At 46.3% G+C, this 24,270-nt stretch overlaps 1 protein-coding gene across 10 annotated transcripts in view; it reads right to left on the bottom strand.

Moving 5' to 3' along the window:
* Positions 1 to 24,270, bottom strand: part of NTM (neurotrimin) — a 731,054-nt gene that overhangs the window by 207,425 nt on the left and 499,359 nt on the right. The window lies entirely within an intron of this gene.

Raw genomic sequence — 24,270 nt, 5'->3', positions numbered from 1 at the left:
CCTTCAATTAACATAACTATAAACATAATCTCCAACCTAAGACAAAAGGTGGGTGTGAACCAGCCCAGGGGGTGTGTGTGTGATGACAAATCAGGGCAGGGATGTACAGGAGAACAAACGGCACAGAAGCTGAGGTCAGAGCAGAACAAGAACAAGAACAGAGTCAGGTCTGGACTACATTAAAAAGTTAAGTAGACTCAGCCACATTGTTCAGGGGTGTGAAGAATCCATGTCCCTGCGTGATGAAGTTAAGCCAACCTAACCTCCAGTGTTGACAGTGCCAGGTCAATGGAAGAATTCTTCCATCAACCTAGCAACCACTTCTCAGAGAGGTGGATTATCTGCACCAACAGGACAACCTCTCCCATTGGCATAGTCAGTGTCTACACTGAAGAGCTACAGTAGCGCATCTGCAGTTGTGCCACCGTAGGATTTCAAGTGTAGACAAACCCTCTGAGAGAGAAACAGGCTGAAGGAGCAGCTGAAAACACAGTGGGTGACTCTAGGTGGTTTTTGGATCAGGGGTGCAAGCTGAAAAAAGTGGCCTTGATGCTGTGAGCAAGAGAAGCTATTTCCAGCCTTTTGGTCCCTTCTGCATTCGGACACACGGACCTTTGTGCATTCTTTGTAAATACACACAAGTGCATTGAAGAAAGACCCGACTACCACCAAGTTCTACTCCCCATGGGAGCACCCACAGGGCCTCAAACTGTGACTAGCCGCTCCAGTCATAAAAGGGCGACAAGAGCCACTTGGGGGACTTCGGCATAGAGGGCCAGGAGCGTTGGTGGTCGAACTTTGCATGAGCATCAATGGGCTTTGGATCAAGTGGATAATAAGCAAGTCTGGAGTAATTCACTCTCTCCAAGGCTTGGTCACTCACTCACTCTCTGGGGATACTCAGTTTTAAACTTTCAGCCCCACTTGCCCACTCCTTCCAGAAATGCACCCAGCTAAGAGCAGGGCAACCCTGCTACACAGCCATCAGTGTTCCCTCCTTGGATTGTCAAAGCAATGGAAGTGAAGGGCTGAGGAGCCATCTCAATGGTGAATGTGAAATAGGGTGACCAGACAGCAAGTGTGAAAAATTGGGATGGGGTGAGCGGTAATAGGAGCCTATACAAGAAAAAGACCCCAAAATTGGGACTGTCCCTATAAAATCGGGACAACCGGTCATCCTAATGTGAAACCAGACAGACCCTCTCTGCCAACTTCTCTCACTGCCGCTGCTGGTTAGAATGCCATGTGGTTCCCAGGCACACTCCCCCATGTAGGATAGCCATGCACTTCCCATCCAAACGTGCACACACGTTTGCAAACAAACACATGCATGCCCTCACACACATTCTGACTCACCTACTGGAAGAGAACTTCCAGCAAGGTGGGTCAGAGGGATTGAAAAAACCTCCTTCGGTATCAGGGCTGGCGCTTCCATTTAGGCGACCAAGGCAGTCGCCTAAGGTGCCAGGATTTGGGAGGGTGGCATTTTGCGGCCCTTGGCAGCAATTCGGCAGTGGGGGGTGCTTCCACGCTCCATGTCTTTGGTGGCAATTCGGCGGCGGGGGGTCCTTCCGCGCTCCTAGTCTTCGGCGGCAATTCTGCGGCGGGTCCTTCACTTGCTCTGGGACCTGCCGCTGAAGTGCCCCAAAGTCCGGGAGCGTGGAAGGACCCCCCTGTCGCAGAATTGCCACTGACCGGGAGTGCAGAAGGACCCCTGCCTAGGGCGCCAAAAACCCTGGCGCCGCTCCTGCTTGGCATTGCCATCACAGACATTGCTATTAACTTCTCTCCCACGCCAATCCATTACAGAAGGGACAGGAGACTGAGAGATGACAGCAGACCATACATCCTGGAAATGAAACATCAAATGGGTCATTCCCTGTAACAGATCACACTGCAGAAGCTCAGAAAGACCAACAGTACACACAGAGCAGTGTGTGTGGTGCTGGGGATAGTGTGTGTGTGTGCATATATATATATTATTGCAATACTGCAGAATCACATCTTATTTACAGAAAAGACCAGAGCTCTGCATTTCTGCATTAAGGTAAGGACACACCCAGCAAGCTAAGTGGGCAGGCGTTCTACAGGGCTGTTTGCTTGTCCAAATAAGAAAAACTGTAGAACCTGTAGTCAAATCACGTGCACCACTTATGGCAAAACATTGCCATCCAGATGGAGGCAGAATTTACAGAGAGAACACATTGCAGAGACCAAAAGGGTGTGCTGGACTCACGTCTATATTCCTGCTCTGAAGTACAAGCTGCGAAAGAAACAAAAAACAGCAATGCCTGGCTATAGGGCCCATATCTATTTTTATATAGTATTTATTTAATCAATTGATGTATCTATTTTACCATGTCATATTGCAGCATATTGAAAGCGGAGTCTCATCTCTGAGCCATCTTGCCCCTTGCCATCTGGTAAACTATTGTTCTATTTTTTCCCCTTCTTTCTTTTTTTAACCTCTGGTTTTTCTAACACAGATTAAGATCCACCACCTTTGTGCTGAGAAAGTCTGAAGTAATAAATAACAGTAATAAAAATTGCACTTGGATGACACTTTTCCATCTGGGAATCTCAAAGTGTTTTACCGGCATCTGCAAACACCCATCAGAGGGAGACAAATATGATGCTAATTTTAAGGTGGGGTAAAAAGAGGCTGAGACTTTCCCAGGGTCACACTGCCAGGCAGTAGCAAGGTTGTGAATAGGACCCAAGAGTCCTGGCACCTATTCGCCTGGTATAACAGTTAGGTCGCACGTATGTACACTCATCTATATTCTCTGATGCATTTGTGCCATTGACACCCTTCACTGATTATGCTCTGGCCTCATTACAATGGCCTACAACTTTATTCTGCAATAGCTCAGGTAATTACCAAAGCCTGGCACTTACGTGGGGAGGGATAGTTAAGTTAAGTTAAGTTAAGTTAAGAGGGGAGGGATAGCTCAGTGGTTGAGCCTTGGGTTCACTACTAAACCCAGGGTTATGAGTTCAATCCTTGAGAGGGCCATTTAGGGATCTGGGGCAAAAATCTGTCTGGGGATTGGTCCTGCTTTGAGCAGGGGGTTGGACTAGATGACCTCCTGAGGTTCCTTCCAACCCTGATATTCTAAGAGTTTACTGTAGATCTAGCAGAGGGAGCCCACACATTCATTTTGGTGGGAGACAACATTAACTGACCTGAATATCAGCTCCTCTGAGTTTTATTACTGCTCCCATGATTACATGCACAACTCTTCATTAATGTTATATGCCATCCTTACTCCTCCAGAAGTCCTTCTGAAATCAACATCACTAGCACACATGCTTAAGCGCTTTGCTGAGTTGTGACCTTAGCATGGCAACACTAAATTAAACCAACAAACTATGGCTTCCATCATGGCTTGGCCAGGGGCCTTGCACAAAGGTTAGCCCATTGTTATGCTGCTCCAGAAGCAGACAAGGAAGCAAACTGCAACTCAAGAGATTTGCCATCTGTTTGACTGTCCCTTCATTACTCCAGGGAGGTTTGGGATGTCCCTTACATGGTAAGCTCTTTGGAGCATGCATCATCTTTTTGTTTTGTGTTTGTATAGCACCTAGCACAATAGGGGTCCATGTCTGGGGATCGTAGATTCTTCCTCAATATAAATAAACAACAACAACACACCAGCCCTCTAGCTGATGGAGTGTACATCACTGAGAGAAGACAGCAGACCACACATCCTAGAAATGAAACATCAAGTGAGTCATTCCCTGTAACAGATCACGCTGCAGAAGTTCCACCCATTCCCCACACAGAGAGTGCTCTGACCCTGTGTAGCTACCCACAGCATGTGCAGCAGATGCAGAGAAGTAAAGGTGTGCCTCGAACCCTCTCCGTACTCGATCGAGCATGAAGGATGGGCCACTCTCCCAGTCTAAGAACAAAAACATGTTTGGGTTTCACAAGGTGAAACTTTTCTCATTTCCTTTAACTGAAAAATGCAGATTTGAATCGACCAAAACACGTGAGAGCTTGTGTCAGGTTCAGCAAATTATATCTGTTGAAACTCTCCCCCAGAAAACAATTCTGAAGAAAACGAAACGTTCTGTTTCACCATTTCCAAAATGGAAGAGTTTGATGTTTCAATTCAAAAAGACTTTTTTGTTTTGAATTTTCTTCAATTTCATTTTGAAAAAATTAAAACTCAAAAATGAAACAAAATGTTCAAACAAAACATTTCATTTCACTCAAAATAGTCAGTTCACTTAAAAATGTTACCAAAAAAAACCCAGTTTTGGATTGATCCAAAATGTTAGTTTTTGTTGTTTTTTTTTCAGATTGTCCAACCGAGAAATCAATTCTTTGCACTGCTCTATTCCAAGCACATTTCAGTATTAATTATTCACGCTGCTTCATACCAAGCTAGAAAATGTTCTTCAGTGTATTTATATTAAGTGGAACACAATCAAAAAACTAATGACAGGGGTTAAACCCTTTCTGTCCCCTCAAAAACATGACATTAAAAATAGACGTACATCTTGAATGACAGAGATGGTGTTCCAGCTAGAAACAGCACGGGGGAGAGAGAGAGACGCGCAGGATTTATAGCTTGAAACATTTTAACAGTTGTTCACAGCGTTAGCTATCTGCACATTATAAACACTTACCATTTCTATCTCGTACACTGATTGTACTTTGCAGTTATGAAGTTGTTTCCACTTTCCACGTCTCCTGCCCCCTCCCCTCAACTCCACTATAATATTGAGTCTGAAGCTTTGCTTATTTACATACCTAATTTCAGTTCTGTTTGCAAACACAAATTAGTTTTGTGCAATTACTTTGTGCACGGACATGAAGTTTATCCGCTTCAGTGATTTAACAGCATTGAAAGTGACGGCACAGGGCCATATGGCTCTCTCTATATAATCACAATATTACCTGCACATGTTAGTTACATAAGAGCTACATTATAATTAAAGCAGTTGAAAGAAAGAAAGAAAGAAAGAAAGAAAGAAAGAAAGAAAGAAAGAAAGAAAGAAAGAAAGAAAGAAAGAAAGAAAGAAAGAAAGAAAGAAAGAAAAATCAGTCGATTGATCAGCAAGGTATGAAGGTGTTTTATGCAGACTATAGATGGATGATACACAAAAAGATCTCCCCAAACCAATAGACAGATCACTGGGTGCAGAATTGGTTCTCATATCGGAAAAATAAAATTGCTTAGAAAATTAGAACAAAATTTCAACAAATCAAGAGTTTTTTGGTTGTGTTTCACATCAAATGAAGGATTCCATGTTGACAAAATCAAAATGTTTTGTTTCAGTTTCAATTATCTGTAAGCTGGTGGAAATTCTGAAACACAAAAAAGTGGTTTCAAATAAAACAATAAATAAATAATAGGTCATTTTGAAAATATCAAAACAATTTTTTTTGATTATTTGAGAATGTTTTATTTGGAAAACAAATCAAACAATTTGCTGAAACCAATATGAATTTACTACATGTTATATTGTCACTGAATTTGCACTTTTTGTGCAAAAAAGTTTCAGATGAAAAATTTTACCCAGCTCTATACCCAATTTGCTAGCTGTCTTGGTCCAATACATAATGTTGCCCTAAGCATGTTGTTTGAATTGGGGTACAGCTGTTGAGAAAATGTTAATTCTTTTAAATTGCTTTTTAACGCCCCCCCCAAGATTTCCAGTGAAACTTTTTTTTATTTTCGATCCCTATATCCCCCTGCGGCCCCCCCGTGCTGTTTTCACAGGAATTTTTTCCCCAAGTTGATTGTTTTGTTTAAAAAAAATACCAAAAAGCCATTCTCCATCAAACAACTTTTTTTTTCCCAATGGAAAAATCAGAACCAGCACTAGAACTGGGGTCCCATACGTGGAGGCTTACTGAGGGCTAGATTGTGACATGGATGAGATGCTCACACAAGAGAATCAGAAACACCCTTCTGATATCCCTAAACAGCTGTTCCCAGGGCATTGGGTCCAGGCATGTAGAAGTAAGTGGGGGATACTCCTTCGCTTAGATCCTCCCCAGAGCAGGTGGGCAAGGAATGGGCGGAGCTTTACTGGTCAGCCAGAGTCATTGAGCCTGCTGGATGCTTCCCCCTTTCCCTATCTCACTAGCTAATGTAGCTGAACCACAAGGACTGAGAGAGGAGGAGGATTTTACTGCTGGGGTAGAATAGCAACAAATTTTACCAGCCCGTTCCCACCGCCCCTCCAGAGCAAATGGGGGGGAGGGAGGAATTGGGACTCAGAGGGCTGCTGCCATGTCACAATGAATCCTGGAGCTACATGCAGCTTGTACACAGCCCCATACTCTGGCCTGTGCCTAAAGGCACAGTATAGCCCTAAGTGATGGGCAGTGGCAGGCAACAGGATCAATACCTGGTACCTGTTTGGTGTATTGGTTGATCGCAGTATCTGACTGATCTCAGAGACCACCACCGTGGATGTAGAACACGTCTACAGAGAAGTAAAGTAGCTAGGTTAAATGTTTCTGTCTACGTACCTGATCCCCACCTGGTCGGGCTGTCCTTGGGGAGGCCTGGGGAAAGATTTTCTTCTTAATAATTTCCTCATTTCTATAGCTCCTTTCATCCCCAGGACAGCCAGGATTTTGTCATGCATGGAGAACAATTATACTCAAGCTATACAGAGGGATTGCTTTATCCACTACAAACACGTAGCCACCTCTGTGCAGAATTGCAGCAGCTGTTTAACAGTGCACGGCACTACTCTGCAAATAAGCTAGGGCGGGAAGTGAAGAACACTGCTTTCTATTGAAAAAGCAGGGGAATTTAAAAAGGAAAAACTTAATTCAGGGCCAAATTCTGCTTTCAGTTTTACCGCTGAAATCTGGAACAACACTACTAAGCTTGATGGACTAACTTAGGGTTTACTCCAGTGGAAAAGGGCAGAATTAGGCCCTAAAAGAGTTAGAACTAGTTTGGGCAGCAGAGTTAACACCTCCACCCTGGTGACACGTGACATGAGTCTTTAGTGACCACCAGTGGTCAGTATACTGTTATTACTGCTACGGTACAGGATCACCTCATGCCATGCTGGGCCATGGATTCAGTAGTGACTTAGTGGAAAGAAAGGCACCCTTTGACTCACCATTGCCAGGTTCTTTAGACTGATCATCTAGTGATTATCATTAATCTTAAACTAGGTGCTTTGATGGTCTTACCTACCATCCCTCTGCTCACTAAGGGTATATCTACACTACAGGATTATTCCGATTTTACATAAACCATTTCTGTAAAAGATTGTATAAAGTCGAGTGCACGCGGCCACACAAAGCACAATAATTCGGCGGTGTGCGTCCATGTACTGAGGTTAGCATCGATTTCTGGAGCGTTGCACTGTAGGTAGCTATCCCGTAGCTATCCCATAGTTCCCGCAGTCTCCCCCGCCCACTGGAATTCTGGGTTGAGAGCCCAATGCATGATGGTGCAAAAACAGTGTCGCAGGTGATTCTGGGTAAATGTCGTCAGTCATTCCTTCCTCCGTGAAAGCAATGGCAGACAATCATTTCGTGCACTTTTTCCCTGGATTGCCCTGGTAGACGCCATAGCATGGCAACCACGGAGCCCGTTTTGCCTTTTGTCACTGTCACCGTATGTGTACTGGATGCCGCTGACAAGAGACGGTACTGCAGTGCTACACAGCAGCATTCATTTGCCTTTGTAGGTAGCAGAGATGGTTACCAGTCGTTCTGTACTGTCCGCTGTGCCATTGTAAATTGGCGAGGAGATGACGGTTATCAGTCGTTCTGTACCATCTGCTGCTGTCATGGGTGCTCCTGGCTCGCTTTCGCTGAGATCGGCCGGGGGCGCAAAGATAAAAATGGGAATGACTCCCCGGGTCATTCCCTCCTTTATATTTTATCTAAAAATAGAGTCAGTCCTGCCTAGAATACGGGCAATTGTACTAGGGAGCCAGTATATCAGAGAACCAGAGAGCACAGCTGCTCCGTGTCAGATCCCACAGAAATGATGAGCTGCATGCCATTCTAGGGGGTGCCCTTGCAACAACCCCACCCGTTGCTTCCCTTCTCCCCCAACCCTCCTGGGCTACCATGGCAGTGTCCCCCCATTTGTGTGATGAAGTAATAAAGAATGCAGGAATAAGAAACACTGAGTTTTTAGTGAGATAAAATGAGGGGGAGGCAGCCTCCAGCTGCTATGATAGTCCAGGCAGTACAGAATCTTTTCTTTAGACATGAAAGGGGGGGGGGGCTGACGGAGCTCAGCCCCCAGTTGCTATGATGAGGATGGTTACCAGCCGTTCTGTACCACCTACCGGGAATGACCGGGAGTTAGTCCTATTTTTACCCAGGCGCCCCCGGCCGACCTCACCTGAGGCCAGCCAGGAGCACTCACGGGATGATGACGAGGACGGCTATCAGTCCCTTTGTACTGTACCGTCTGCCACCAGGGAGGGGAGGGGAGGGGAGAGGATGCTGCTATTCAGTGCCGCAGCACTGCATCTACCAGCAGCATGCAGTAGACATAGGGTGATGTTGAAAAAAGTCAAGAAACGATTTTTTTCCCTTTTCTTTCACGGGGGGGGGGGGGAGGTAAATTGACAAGATACAGCTTGAACCACCCCAGACAATGTGTTTGACCCTACAGGAGCTCAGCCAAGAATGCAAATACTTTTTGGAGATTGCTGGGGACTGTGGGATAGCTGGAGTCCTCAGTCCCCCCTCCCTCCCTCCATGAGCGTCCATTTGATTCTTTGGCTTTCTGTTACGCTTGTCACACAGCACTGTGCTGTGCACTCTGTATCATAGCCTGGAGATTTTTTTTAAATGTTTTGGCATTTCGTCTTCTGTAACTTAGCTCTGATAGAACAGATTTGTCTCCCCATACAGCGATCAGATCTAGTATCTCCCGTACGGTCCATGCTGGAGCTCTTTTTGGATTTGGGACTGCATCGCCACCTGTGCCGATCAGAGCTCCACGCTGGGCAAACAGGAAATGCAATTCAAAAGTTTGCGGCGCTCTTCCTGTCTACCTGGCCAGTGCATCCGAGTTCAGATTGCTTTCCAGAGCGGTCACAATGGTGCACTGTGGGATACTGCCCACAGGCCAATACCGTTGATTTGTGGCCACACTAACCCTAATCTGACATGGCAATACCGATTTCAGCACTACTCCTCTCGTTGGGGAGGAGTAAAGAAACTGGTTTAAAGAGCCCTTTATATTTAGATTAAGGGCCTCATTGTGTGGACAGGTGCAGGGTTAAATTGGTTTAACTCTGCTAAATTTGGTTTAAATGCGTACTGTAGACCAGGCCTAAGTTGGTCACAAAGTAGAATTTTACTTCTTGATTCAACAGGATCAAGAGCAGATCTTTTCTAAAAGATCTGTTCTAGTTCAAAAAGGAATTAATACAGGGAATTCCTCTGGTCTGGACTATACAGAAGGTCAGACTAGGGGCTGGTCTACACTAACGAGGTAAGTCAATCTAAGTTACACTAGTTCAGTTACGTCACTTACGTAACTGAGGTCGACATAGAAACCGCTGTAAGTCGATCAAAACTAAGGGAGATGCTCTCCCATCGACATAACTTCTGCCTCTTCGGGAGGTGAAGTACAGACAGTAATGGGAGAGCACTCTTCTGTTGACTTAGCGTGTCTTCACCAGACCCGCTAAATCAACTCCACTGCATTGATCGCAGTGGTGCCAATTTAGTCCATAGTGTAGACTTGGCCTAGGTGATAACAGTAGTCCCTTCCAGTCTAGGAACCTAGCGATTGTCGGAACCATGGATGAGGCCAAGCACCAAAGTCCATAGGGGCTCAGATAGAGACAGTTAGGTTCAGTCCATTAAAAAGACATGGCCTACTCATAAAGTTCAATTCTAGATTATGACTTCCCCAAAGGTTTATGGTGGTTGGATGCAGGACATGTATTCAAGCCCATCTCGAGTTATCACACATTGTTTGGAGTTGGAGTAGAAGACAGAAAAGTCACTTTGAGAGGCCATGCAAGCTAACAGTTGTGGGATCCTTTAGAAAAAGTAGAGTCTCATACTTGGAGATGCAGAGGTCCCAGAGTTCAATCATTGGAGCTGACCTAACCAGAGGTATCATTACACCACCAGCTGGCTTGACCACTGTGTATTGTTCTTTTCAAAACACCTGTTCTTTGGCCTCCCTTTTCCCTGGAGACTTCCTAAGACCACTGAGAAGTAAGAGAATAGATATTTCATTTGACATCCAGGAGTTCAGGTGAGTACATTTACACACTGCGGCAGTGAGCCTCAGATCCAGGCTTGCACTACTGCTCCAGAAATAGGTGTGTAGACACAGCTTTGAAGTTATGGCTTGGCCTGCAGATCAGGCTCCTCAGGCTTCAGAGGCCAAGCAGCAACTTCAAAGGACTGTCTACATGGCTATTTTAGAGCACTGGACCCTCTAGCCTGAGTTTGTTGACCCAGGCTGAGAGGCTCATGCTATGTCCAGGTACCTAGTGATAGACACACCTTTAGTATCTGGACCCTGGACTCAGCTGACATGGATCAGGGCTACAAAATGTTGCATCTCTCCTACCGAACAAGGGCCAATTTCCACTGCTTCCAGTGGCTGCTATTGGACTGTATGATGGGGTCACCCTATAGGCCTTGGACAGCAGCTAGGACTAATCAGCACATCGACTCCAAGCAATTTTAGCTTACCCTTTTCTAATGCAATGTTTAGCGCAGAACAGGAGGGCACAGAGGGTTAAAGAGGTTTTCCCATTGTGCTGCAAGACAGAGTACAAGGAAGCAGAACACTGGGTATCACTTTTCATACGGCAGCAAAATAACCGTCTAATAACTCGCCAATTACAGTGCACTGGTGCCCGTAAACCATCTGCATGATGATAAAGTCATCCTGGGCAGTGATCTTCCTCGCCTTAAGCATGCAATCCACAGGTTTCATGATATTAACATTTTCATCCTTCTTTTTAATGTGTGTTCAGCAAAAGGTGCCTGCCTGAAAGACCTGGAGCATGAGGCCCTGGCAGCCATAGACCAGGTACCACAGTGGCAACAACAATGCCAATTTCCCCAACAGTACCCCACAGCCTTGAGCCAGGGTACCACCTCGACAGTACTGCAACCTCCATGGCCCATGTAAGCCTTGGCCTTTCTATAAACACAGCCAAAGACCTTGGTAAGTGCGTCGTCTTTTATTATCTCCAATGAATGAGCTCCAACCATAAATGCAATTATGAGCCACCTTCAGATTGAAAAGTGTTAAAATCTACAAACCTAGAGTGGATTTGAACCTGCGACCTAGCTGCGGAAGGCACTAGGCCCCTATTTCCAATCCACTGAGCTCCTCAATCTCCCTTATGTCAAGGGACCTTTGAATTACCTAATAACTTCACATATTCCCATGAAAGCTGGGGAACCTTTATTTCTCCTCCAGGACTTGTCTTTATTTATTTATATATGTTTCGTGTCCAAGATATCTCTGAGAGCTTTACACAAATGTAAATTACCAGGCCGTACGGGGTAAATTATAAATATCACTTCTCTCCAGATTAAAAACTCTACATTTAATAAACAAACAAATAAACAACAATAGACTTCAACATAGCATCTAAAGAGCTAAGTTAAGAGGTGTTCTTATGCCCATGGGCAGAATTAAAATAGCACTAGACTGCAGAAGACTTAAGCCATGGAACAGCCAAAAGCTTGTGTTTAATGAATGCACCATGGAGAAGGTAGTACACGTGCTCCAAATGATCAAGGCATTCATTATAAGCACTGGCGAGGCACTTGAAGCCTTGTAAAGCACAATGTTAAAGTCAATGCACCGGGCAAGAAGAAGCCAATGCAAGTAATGACTTAAATAGGAGTGTGACGGTGTGTGAGAGTAATCTGCCTGCAGCCCTTGTGAATGTTCTCCAATCCATGGAGGTTCTTAGCAGTAGGGCTGAAACACAGGTGAATTGCAGCAATCAGCCGCAGACACTACAAAAGTCTAGATCGAAGGCTCCAGGTGTGAAGCCGCTGAAAAGAGGACGCAATCCAGCACTATTCCTTAGGTGATAAAAAGGGGCATTTTACTACAGATCTCTAGCTCCTGGAAAAGCAAAAAGCAGAAACAAAGAAAGCCCCCCTCTACTACCAAGGCCCTTGATGGTTATTAAAGGAACAGAAGCTTCGCCTTGGCAAAGGGAAGTGCAGCATAAAAGGGTTATTATCTGCCAACTCCTAAGGGTCATTCAGCACGACCCTCGTGGTTTTCATCTAGATCTAATTTAAGAAAATTTGCCAGCGGGAGGCTACTTGGTAACACGTAACATCACAGGGCACAAATGCTCTGTGGCTGTGTTTCACTGCAATATTAAGTGTCTCCTTGCTTCTCACTGCAGTTACATGGCAATTACTGTCTGCTTGTTAGTTAATTGCACTTGTGTCTTTCTAGCTGAAGTATTTATCTGACCGTCAATATCTTTAATGTATTTATTCCCACAACAGTCCAGTGAGGCAGGACTGTGCTGCTATCCCCAACATTCAGAGGGGAAACCAAGGCACAGAGAGACTACGTGACTGCTTCACGGTCATAAGACAATGTCTGTGGGGAAACCGGGACTTAAACCCACGTCTCCCAAGTCCTAGGCTAAGTGAGCTAACCGTTAGACCATCCTTCCCCATGTACACGGAGAATCAGGCAGAAAGATGACCCTGCTCTCTTTGACACAAGTCACATGACAGAATGGTGTGTTGCCCAAGCAAGGGGATGGCTCACGTCTCCCTTGGGGCGGAGGGTGGGAAATCTGGAGACTGCATCGAGGATGGCAAAAAGGTCATGCACAAATCCATTAAAAATAAAAAGACAGTCAGCCTGATGGCCACATTATTGTCCTTCCCAGCCCCCTAAAGCAATAATAACCCTTCAATGCAACCACCACCAATCATTCAGCCTACTAGCTGAGACAAAGCTGGCTCTGCAATGCACCTGACCAATTGCATTGGTCCTGAATTCCAGGGTTGAGCACATTTATTTTGTTGGGAGGGAGAACTGGTGATTAATTGGTCGGTCGGTCTATCTAATTTGTGACCAGCATCACAGTTCAGGACAATTATAACTATATTCCCCCTCTATGCATCAGCAAAAGCATCCACCCTAGGTTCCCCAGCCATCACCTCTCTTGGGCAGAGACCCACATCTCTCTCTCTTCTGACCAGGGATTTTCCAGGCTGCACAGTTCCCTGCTCACACAGTGAGTTCCCCAGTGAATCAGACTGCCTGAGCAGGCCTGTTTTGCTTTCTTCTTAGAGGCTATCAACAGCATGATTGCCCACAGTGAAAAAGTACCGCTCAACCCTTTCTAAGCAAGCACATTTATTCTTGAAGTGAAAGTATTACAGAGAAAGCCCTATTAAAACAACAAAAGAACCTCCATGCACGCTAAAGGGAGCTTATCAGAGATCACCCCCAACTCCAATCTAGGGCTTAGGTAGGATTTAGTCCTTCAGACCTCACCATGGGATGGTCACTTTTGCTCAGAACAAGAGGAATCACGGATCCACAAATCACTCTTTTATACAGTTTGGGCCTTTGATCTTGGGTCCCTGGGAATAGATGATCAGCAGACAATCACCTCAGGGCATAGCTTCAAAATGCTGGGCTTTACATCACCAGAGGCTGGGGTGAGGTGCGGGAAGGGAATTGCATTCACCTACCCTTAGATATTTCCCAGGAAATCCACTTCACATGTATTGCCTACAACCAGAGGTGAAAGTAAGCCAGTCTGGTCCGATCCGGGTTACTGGCAGGAGCCGGTATGCCGTGCCGGACTGGATCGGCTTCTCTGGTGGTGCTTTAAAGGGCCCAGGACTCTCCACAGTGACCGGAGCACTGGAGCCTTTAAATCCCCACCCGAGCTCTGACGCCATGGGATAGCAGCGGTAGGGCTCCCGTGGTGATTTAAAGGGCCCAGAGCTCTGCAGCGGCTGGAGCCCTGGCCTTTTAATTCACTCTAGGGTGATTTAAAGGCCCTGGAGCTCCCAGCCACAGCCGGAGACCCAGGACCTTTAAATCTTGAAAGGCCACACCTCTTCTGGTTGAGGCCACACCCCCGCTCAGGACTCCGGTGTACCAGTAAGTCCTTTAAGGTACTTTCACCTCTGCCTCCAACATTCCTTCTTGTCTGACATATTGTTTAAAATACTCCTTTGAAGCTTATAACGCTTCCCAGGTTTTACACTGGCCACTTCTCCCTGCTTGAGAAATTACATCCAATCTCGCAATAAGACAAACATTTTGCATTTATAAGAAAATGGATTCCAAAGCTACTGAAACTTAAAATCTCCCAAAGATATTGCAGGGCCAAGGATCAATTTCAGAACCTTATTTGGTGACAAACATTAAACTTAAACCACACAGAAACTTTTTTATTTGTAAAAAAGGAGGCTCCTAATTGGTCTAAGATCAGAAGGATCCAGTTCTCTGCATCAATCACGAAGCAGCATCTGCTATAACAGCACCAGGAGCAACTGTCACTCTGGTTACACCAGAAATCTATTGCATTTCTCTCTCCTTATCATTTGAGATGAAGAGAATCAAAGTCCCTGGTACTGAGGAATATTGTCACAGGATCAATGTCTCCTGTTTTGAAAATAAAGGTCTCGGCTTTGCTTGGCATTTATCTAGCAGCTGGAAATCGTTACCCTGTGATAGTGTCCTACTCTCCATTGATGTTATCTCCTAGGCAAGTGGGGTAGCAGAACTCTGCTTGTCTGACACTGATTGCACTCAGCAGAATTTACATTAAACATATCATGTCAAAGCCGTGGCAACATCTGGCTGTGAGGACAGATTCAATGGTTATGAAGCCAGATGACATGGGGAGGAGGATGCTTTTAGGACAATGGTTCTGCTCTGGAATCTCTTGTTCTTGCAGTACGCACCTGAGGAGCATATGGGATGAAATGAGGAATGAGCACAGGATGCACAACAGAGAAATACAGCCCTGAAGGGGTTCGTTAGAGCCCCAGACCCTTCTCCAGCACTTGGCCCAGTAGTGCCAAGGAGGTCAAGAATTCCAGGATTGGAAGTTGACACCAACGGTACCACTCAAGTGCTTAAAGCTCTTCACAAGGGTTGGAGCCCTACAGAAAAGAAGCCGGAGCAGAATTTGGCCCTAAAATAGTGCTCTGAGTCTTGATGATGGCCAAGTCTCCTTGGCACAGAACTTCCATCCCTGGAAGACTGAAGCTCATGTTTGAGCATTGGCAGTCAGTGACAGAGGTCGCTTCCATAGACCAATCTAATCAAGGCCAACAAGAGGTAAGAGCCCTCTCCCTACTCTTACATTCTGGCATGATGTGAGGGTGTGCTGGGCTGGGTAGGCCGCAGTGCTGCCAATGCCGTGAATTTTGGTGGATCACAGTTCTCACTAATAGATCTTCCTTGTAGCCTTTGCGGGATTAGCTGGGCCTCTTTTAGAGCTCAATCAAACCGAGGTGCAAGACATGACTTCTCTTGACACCTGCATCCACCCCTCCCTAAGAGACTGGAGTAAACAGTTGACTGTGATCTTAGATCTCTGCTCATTCCCCTGGGGTCCTTTATCTTCAGCTAAAGCATGCGAGTGAGCAACTTCCGAGCTGCGGATGGCACAGCTAGTGTGGGGTCTTTTTTGTTCTCTAAATATTCTGGGTTGGTGTCCACGGGGTTCCCCTCTTTTATGTCCATCACAGCAATCAGTGAAGAGCATGAAACGCCCAGCTTCCCAAAATGAAACAGGCAGGCAATCAAAGCTATTGGAAAGGACACGCCAGGAAGTCAAAGAAGAATAGAAATAACATTTACAAAACTGGGACTCAGCGGGACAGGGGTGCCTTGCCTGGCTTTCTGAGCAGCGCGTGCTATTCTCTGCCCTCGAGTGAAGCCAACAGCTGCATGGTAACTAAGGGTGCCTAATTATGATAATGTTGATTAAGATAATAGCAATAACCTCCCCGCCTTGATACAGTGCCTTTCATTCGCACGGCTCGCAAACTTTCCTAACCTGATTGCGCAGGCTGGCGGTAGAGAGGTGACTCACCACTGCCTGTCCTCAAGGAGCAGCCATCTCCACGGTGACACCAGACAATGGCTGAAAAAACCCATCGTGGCTCTTCCTGCCAGTTTGAGACCAGGAGTGAAGCCAACCCAATTGCAAGGGGAATAACAAAGATGCAGGACGGAGCTTTCTTTGCCAGGACACCTGTATTCCTGCTGAAAGCCCCAGGGGATCTTTAATGAGCACAAGGGGGCCATGGGTTGGGTTTCCATTTATTCTCCATGGTGGCACCTCCAGCAGTGAGGTGATCCAAGGAGGAAGAGAGAGGATTAGCTGGGCACTAACTTAGAGAGGAGGATGTCCCCTATGGAATCACCAGCAAGGGCTGGTAGCATCCTACTCCACTGTGTCCTGCCAAAGCAGTGCTGAGGCAGGACACAGAGCCAACGACTATTGGGGTGCTACTGAATAAGGTGTTTTTTTTTAAAGACCTTATTCCCATATGACAAAGATTTTGCACCTTTAAGAGGTAGAGGCAGGAGCCTCCAGCAAACATGTGGTTTAGAAAGTAGCCTGCCATGTCTTTACACCAAGCTTGAGTGATCGTAATTCCCAGGACTTGCTGGGACCTATCGTGCTCTGCTCTATGGACGTGGGGTGAACGGATTTTATCGTGGGGCTTGGGCTGTGTTCTTCTCTGTCAATGAATAGCTGCACTCGCATCCTAGAAGCTATCACAATCAGAGGGGGTTGGTTGAACACTAAAGTTCCAAGAGGACTCCAGAGATCTCTGTTTGCTTATGTGGCAAAGAACCGGGGCTCCATCTTTCATCTTTAACACCCCAAGAATATCACTGTGCAATGGGCAAAGCCTGCAGCCTGCTTTCTGGCTGCCCCACAGGGATGGCAATGGGGCTGGGTAGCTAGAGGAAAGCTCAGAGGTGGGTGCTACTTGACAGGCTGAAAGGAGTGGCAAATGAAGGGAACTGAGAGAGAGGGAGGGAGATGGACACATCCTGTGACCATCTTTTTGTTCTATGTTTGCACAGCACCTAGCCAAATGGGGTCCGGGTCCATGACCGATGTCCTAGACTTCACAATAATACTAATAATTAAATAATAATTAATAATGGCCATCCCCCATGCATGTATTTTCCTCTGCACCCCACAGTGTTCTCTCCCGGCCCCAGCTGTGGATGAGAGGTCCAATTTCACAGCAGCTCAGTTCCAAATTGGGCTTGTGCTTCACAGCTGCACTTGGACTGGCTCATATTTGTTTGCTTTCAGCTTTAATTAAGAGAGGCTTCATCATGTGATGCACAGAACCCCCCACTCCCACTGTCTCACAGGCCGCCGTCGGCAAGAGCAGGGTGCAGTCTCCTCCTCTGCCTTCTTCTGGGCGCTGGCTTTCTCAGCAGGAGTCAGGGCACCATTAGGGGGAGCTGGTGACCCTGAAAATTTGCCAAAGAGGTGTCTCATGGAGGTGTATAGCCCGGTCTTCCGCAAACATGCACTCTCCCCAGGATGCTGCCCAACAGGTCCTGCTGAGCTGCGAGACAGAACTGAGCTAAAGAAATCAAAGCTGATTCCAATCTTATTATCCAACGTGGCCCTATCAGAGGTGACAGCAACATTTATCACATTAATAGGAATGATAGAAGAAATCTGGGATCCTGTCCAACAGGAGCGCTTTATCACACGTTGCACTGTCTTACAAATCCAATTATCGCCAGCCCAAGCTCTTAACAGCCCTCGAATAGCAGCTTTGGAAATCTGAAAAAGATCCACAAACGCACTTGCCCAGAGCCTGCGGTATCGCCTATGGCAGGGTGCGGGTTGTATGTGATGAGCCTTTACTGCCCTGCCAAAGCTGAAACAGACACTCAGAGATGGAGAGCAGATGCCACAGCAGGGTCTGCCCATGCGTTCTCAGCCAGGGCCAGTTCCGAGCTGGCGGGTATTAGAGCAAGGAGGTCAGATCCCTTCAGGGCGTGGGGATAGACAGATGGGTACTGCAGGTGGAGTGTTTTGCTCAGAAGGGAGCTGAGGTTAACAGACTGCCGCTAGAGCCTAAGACAAGGAGGCTGTGACCCAGCACAGAAAGACGGGAGATTAAAAGGAAGAAAAACAAGGAATAAGCCACAAAGGCAGCAAAGGTTATCCATGTCCAGGGAGCGGTTCTAAGCGTTACCGCACAAGATGCAAGTTGCCAGCACTGCCAGTGACTCACTGAGTGGTCTTGGGTAAGCGGCTTAATTTCTCCATGCCTCAGTTTCCCCAGGGATAATGCCTGTTCTCGTGAGGGCAAAGTGGCGGTGGGTGGGGTTAAATAGTTAATTTGTGCAAAGCAAAGCCAGATCTCCAGATGAAAGGAGTTGTAGAGCCAATTGATTCACTCCCAAGAAATCCCCAAAGAAATAGTGAGCCACAGGCACAATTGGAGAGGATTTTGGTACCGACTTTGTTTTCTTGCTAGTTTTGCTATGACAACATGCTGTAGGGGTTATCCCCTTCACTTTCTCTCTCCATACACACACACTTCTATTCAACATCCTTTCTTTCCCCCACAATTCAGTAGTTGGAGGGTGTGTGCGTGAACGCGCAGAGATTTATTATAGTGAGATCAGTCTCCCATTTGAGTCTTCTCTGATCAGCAACTGGGACACATGAGGCCTGACACTCGACGGCCTTGCATATCATGTGGGGGGAGAATTTCACAGGCACATAAGGCCCTTGGGCACCACTGAAAGCCAATGGGAGTTAGATGCCTCACCTACCATTTGTACCTTTGAAAATTTCCCCCTTACAGCAACACAATCATGAGCTACCCAGGCAAACTGGAAGCATGTCGCACCCATTTAGCACTGTTGTAAGTGACAAGGAGCAGGACAGTGTGAAACCTGCCTCATTGTATTAAGCCACGGGGTGGGGAGTATCTATCCATCCAAATTCTGCTCTTGTTTGCACTTGACTTCAGAGGGATTGGCACGGATATGACTGAGAGCAGAGTTTGACTTACTGTGCACTGGCATTTCAGATTGATTCTGAGGGCATGTAAAGGCAGATTTCAAAAGGGGCTGGGATGAGAAATTTTCTAAATTTGCTGTTGTTGTAAAGCAGCTGCAGAGGCAGAATCTCCATGAAGGGCGGGACGCTGCGCACCCAGTGAACAAGTCTGACCAGCCCAACCAACTGGGATGTCGCTTTGGATCAGTTGGAGTATCAGAGAGAACTCAAGCACTGATAGCCATCCAGAGAAGAAACGGGGCGCCTGTCACCCTCAGCCAGCAGTCGCTGGAATTTACAAACGACCCTAAGGACTCTGTTGATGGCTGTCACTCACTTCCAATCCCATTCCCATGGAAACAGACAGCTTCAGAGGGAGCTGAGAAGGAGAAGCAGTGGCTAAATTTGTTGGCATTTCGGTACTATAGCCATAGGGGCCTTTTGAACACCTAGAGGTTGTGCTCAGATTCTGACACTGGAAACATGCCTGCCTGATCGGAGCACTTATTGATCATCCCTCAACCGAGTAATTGCTCAGTGCTAGGTGGTGCTGAGCAGAATGGCCCAGACACAGCACATCACGAATAGCCCCAGTGAGACCACCCATATGTGCAAAGTTAAACACACAATGGATTGGGGGAGCATGCTGACTACTCACACAGTCCAGCCTAGTCAGAAGCCAGAGGCTCCTACCATCTGGATTACTTCAGCTTGGAGAAAACACACAAACCAGTCACAAACCAGTCATAAAGCTTCACCTCCCTGACTTCTGAATGGGAATGAACTGCTTCATCTTTATATAATCCCAGGCTTCTCAGCACTGCAATGAACTAATATCATGATGTGGCTTACGTCCAGTCTTGGAATCCCCACTGGAATGGTTTGCTGTAAATACATTTGACTGTAAACCTTTCGGGGAAGGGCCTGTCTTATTGTGCTGCCTGTACAGCTCCTAGCACAACAGGGTTCTGGTCTATTATTATTTATATTATCGTATCACCTAGGAACCCCAATCATAGCCCAGAACCCCATTGTGCAAGGTGCTGGACAAATACAGAGCAAAAATCAGGGGCTGGAGGGTCCTAAGCACTGCTGTAATACATAATCAATACATAATAATTAGACAGACAGATTATACCATTTCCCCCACAGCGCTTGTACTTTCATAGAGACAGAACAACTGGATCCGCATTACCCAACTGGACCCACTGCTGAAATGCAATACGGCTCATTCACAAGGCCCATAGATTCTGACACTTCTTTACTGGTTAAGGCAGGAATTTTCCTACCAGGTAGTGATAGGATGAAAGACCTGACTGGATTTTTTAACTTTTTGGGGGGCAGGAGAGGAGAAATACAACAAAAATACCTAACAACATATTTGTCAAATGCCCAGCGCAGTGAATAGAGTATTGGACTGCGACTCAGCAGACCTAAGCTCTACTCCTGAATCTATCAGTGGCCAGCTGGGTGACCTTGGACAAGTTTCTGCACCCAGCCCGAGCCTCAGTTTCCCCATCTGTAAAATGAAGATAATGATACCAAAGTGCTTTGAGATCTACTGAGGAATGGTGTTATATAAGAGCTAGGCATTACTACTATTATTGAGCAGCATTATAAAAGTGGCACATTTCATGGCTGTGCAGCCTATGGAGGAATGGATTTGATAAATTGATGCTCTTTTATTATAACTGTTTATCATTTGCACAGCAGTAGTCCCTGTCTAGCCATGAACCAGGACCCCACTGTGCTAGGTGCTGTACAAATATAGAACAAAAAGACACTTTCTGTCCCAAAGGGCTCAAGGTTGAAAGATCTTGGTGTAAACAGTGGTAGCTCTGTCCATGTCAGGTGTAGGTGCAGTGGAATATCAAGTTGCTTCTGTTCAGGATGATGAAGAGAGTTTTTAATAAACAGCATAATGGAATTTATGTCAGGGACTGCAAAGCATTACAAATGGTAGTTTGTGTCTCCAATCCATGAAAATCAAACCATATTATAGTCTCCTGAAACACAATATGAAATTATAAAGCATAAAAATAAATGAAATATATATATATTTGCTTCTGCCTGTAAGAACACGCTTCTGGCAAAGAAATCAATAGAGTATAGGCCTGATCCCATGGGAATCTATAGATGACAGGAATAACCCTGCCCTCAAATTAATGTATACAGGGTCCCCACTTGTACCATGCACCTGCCAGAAGGGCTGTATGAGTCCAACTATAGAAGGGGGCTCAAGCTGGCTGGCTTCTGGCCGGGGACCAGATAGAATATTTCCTGGAAAGCAGCCCAAGATTTCTGCAAAGCCCTTCTCCTCCCCATGAGTGTAGGACACAATCTAGCTCCTACACATACATAACGCAGGTACACACACCTCTACACCCCCTGCCTCCAACGTTAAAATACCCTGCAGGATGTGACAATGTAGCAGAAGCCAGGACATTCTGAGTTAACATGGAAACTTCCCAGCTGGCTGTGGGAACGGACAGCTAAAACAGCAGGTGATGGGATCTGCAGGACATCTTCCCTACGCTGGTGATTTGGGGGCGACACGAGCTCCTTTCAGGCTCCTGTTGTCCTGCCCTGGCATCCTGCTGGTGGATTCTCTCCAGTTATAAAACACATTGCTACCTTCATTCACTCTTAATTAAAAACGGAAGACGCTCCAGGGGCTTTGACAACACAAAGAAACCTCTCTGTGCTGAAAGCAAAGAGCCTGATGAAAAGCGAGGAGTGATTGCCGCTTCAGGAGATGAAGGAAGAGGGGAGCGGGGGGTAAGAGAAAAGTAACAACAAGAGGGACTTTTAAAATGCAGCTTTAATCTTTCCTGAAACTATGTGAATTCAGCAAAGTAGAAATCAGTGCTGGGAGTTGGTAGAGGGGCAAATTCCACCTTCAACGCATGTCTAACCTGATCTTCCCTTCCATACAGGCTCCATGCACTCAGAGGGAAGGAATGCAGCTTTTGGGGCCAAATCCTGTTCCTGTAGGTGTCACAGTGAGTTTTGCCAGTGGTCCCAGGGGCCGTGTTGAGTCAGTGTGAGACGGAGGGGGTAGTTGGCCAGGCTGAAGGTGAATCATACAAATTAAATGAATTTGATGACAATTTATAGCATGGCCCAGCCTGCTCTGGAAGTATTCTTCTTTCTTCCATGTCCCTTTGTGCTTGAGCAACTCTGGCCAATTACTCTGTGGTTTACATTAAATCGGTCTTGCAACAACTGATGCACACAGATCTCAGGATTGTTCCATCCTGGAGCCGATCAGCAGCAAATATCTAGTGACGCAGAGGGAGGGGGAGACTGAACCTGGCCCCTCGTTCAGTACAACATGGGGAAGGATTCCTCCCTGCCACCTGATGGCTCAGCTGATGCCCTGAAGCAAAGCATGAGAGCTGATCACCCATGGTTTTTACTTGCACAGATATAAATGGTGGTGGTTGCAAAATAATCTAGCTTTCAAGCCAACCACTCTACCCAACCAGGTCTGTACAGCCGAGGATAAAAAGGTGAGAAATGAGAGAACCCTGGCGCTGTCACACGGCTTGATTCTCACTGCTGCCCTGTGAGGCTGTCCAATTTTCTCTTTGTAAAATCTCCTCCTCGTGTCCCCCACCTCCTATTTCCTCCCCAGCTAAAAAACCCAGCTGAGCCATCTTGCATTAATTTCAATAGCTGTGTTATGTCTCTTGAGGTTTTGCACCACTGAGGGCTGAGTGATGCAAGTGTTCTGCCTACCTGCATGATGCGGTTGGCTTTCACTCCATGAAGGGGATTGCAAGTTGGATTTTTGTCTGCTTTCACTCAGCCTTGCACATTGACAGTGAAAGCTCTGGTTACAGGAGTTGTCAGGGTGCATTATCTAAAGGGGTTGATGCTTCTGGAGAAAGGAAAGCTGAAACCATGAGTGAGAAGGGGGCGGGGGGGGAAAGGGATGAAAAAAACACAAGCACAAATAAAAGCAGCAGCATGCACTGAAGAGGAACGATGTGATCGGGAATTTTAAAAAGTCACCTTGATGGCCTCCATCACTTGCTCTGTGCACTGAGGGATGATGCTAGAACCGGCTTCATTAGGAGCTCACACCTCTGTTTGCTGCTCCCTGCTACACCCAATTCCTGGTGGCATTGCCTCTGTATGCATTAGGTTGGCACAGCAGCCATGAATCCGGTGTCTCTGAATCTTTCTATCCAAGAGCATATGTTCCACTGACAGCTTTTAGCTGCATTTCACGTTAGGACCAAAGCCAAATGCCAGCGGTCTACCGAGTTCCTTATTATTGTTAGTTTGCGCTACTGCAGCAGAGGTCAAGTGTCCCAGTCAGGGACTCCACTGAGTTAGGTGACATAGAAACACACAACAAAACACACAGTCTCTTGCCCCGAGGATCGTCACAATCTAAGACGAGAGACAACAAATAGATGCAACAAACAGGTGCTGGGATCAATACAACAAAACTTGTCACCATGGAAAGCAACACATGGCACACCAGCGGCCTAACCATTGTCCGGCATCTCATCTCCAGTGGTGGCCAGCACCAGCTGCTTCAGAGGCAGGTCCAAGAGACCCTGCAGTGGAGCATCATGGAATAACCTACCCATAGAGGAAGTTTCTTCCTAATATCCCGGACACTGAGTAATTGACTTATAGCCTGATGCATGAAGTTTTATAGTCCTTCTACATTAGCAGTGGATGGTCTCATTAGCCATACAAATGTCTAATCCCTTTTGGAATCCTAATAGGTTGGCTTGTGGAGGGAGATGGAAGCAGGACCAGAGGAAGCAGAGATCCCAGCAGATAAGCAAAGAGAGTAGACAGCAGAAGTGTGGGGGGTAAAGAAGCGATGAGAGCTCCCCAGGCATCACCGGGATTCTGCTCAATCCTGAGAATCAAAGGGTCTACCCCTCCAGACCATCCCACTGACATCTCTTGGTTTCTTCCAGACTGACCAAGGAACAGCTGCAATTGCAAATCTGCTCATTATTTTTTTAAGTGCCTGAAGCTTCTCCCCATGGAATCCAGAAGAATTCTGGTTAAGTCTCCTTAAAAGACAGTGAGCAATGCTCATGCCATCCTTTCATTCTCCTGCATTTAGCTATTCAGAAGCTAAACAACCACCCACAGAAGTTTCATCTTCACAAGGTGTGAATTGCTGTCATCCCACGTATTTCCATTGATGTTCCCGCTGACACAATACAATTTACTTTTGTGCAGCACCTTTCATAGGAAAATATCATGGAATGCTTCCCAGCTTCTTAT

Source organism: Gopherus evgoodei, chromosome 19 (genome assembly GCF_007399415.2).
Source record: "Gopherus evgoodei ecotype Sinaloan lineage chromosome 19, rGopEvg1_v1.p, whole genome shotgun sequence".
Taxonomy (NCBI): domain Eukaryota; kingdom Metazoa; phylum Chordata; order Testudines; family Testudinidae; genus Gopherus; species Gopherus evgoodei.
The sequence above is the reverse complement of the archived record's forward strand: the minus strand, read 5'-3'. Positions and strand labels throughout refer to the sequence as shown.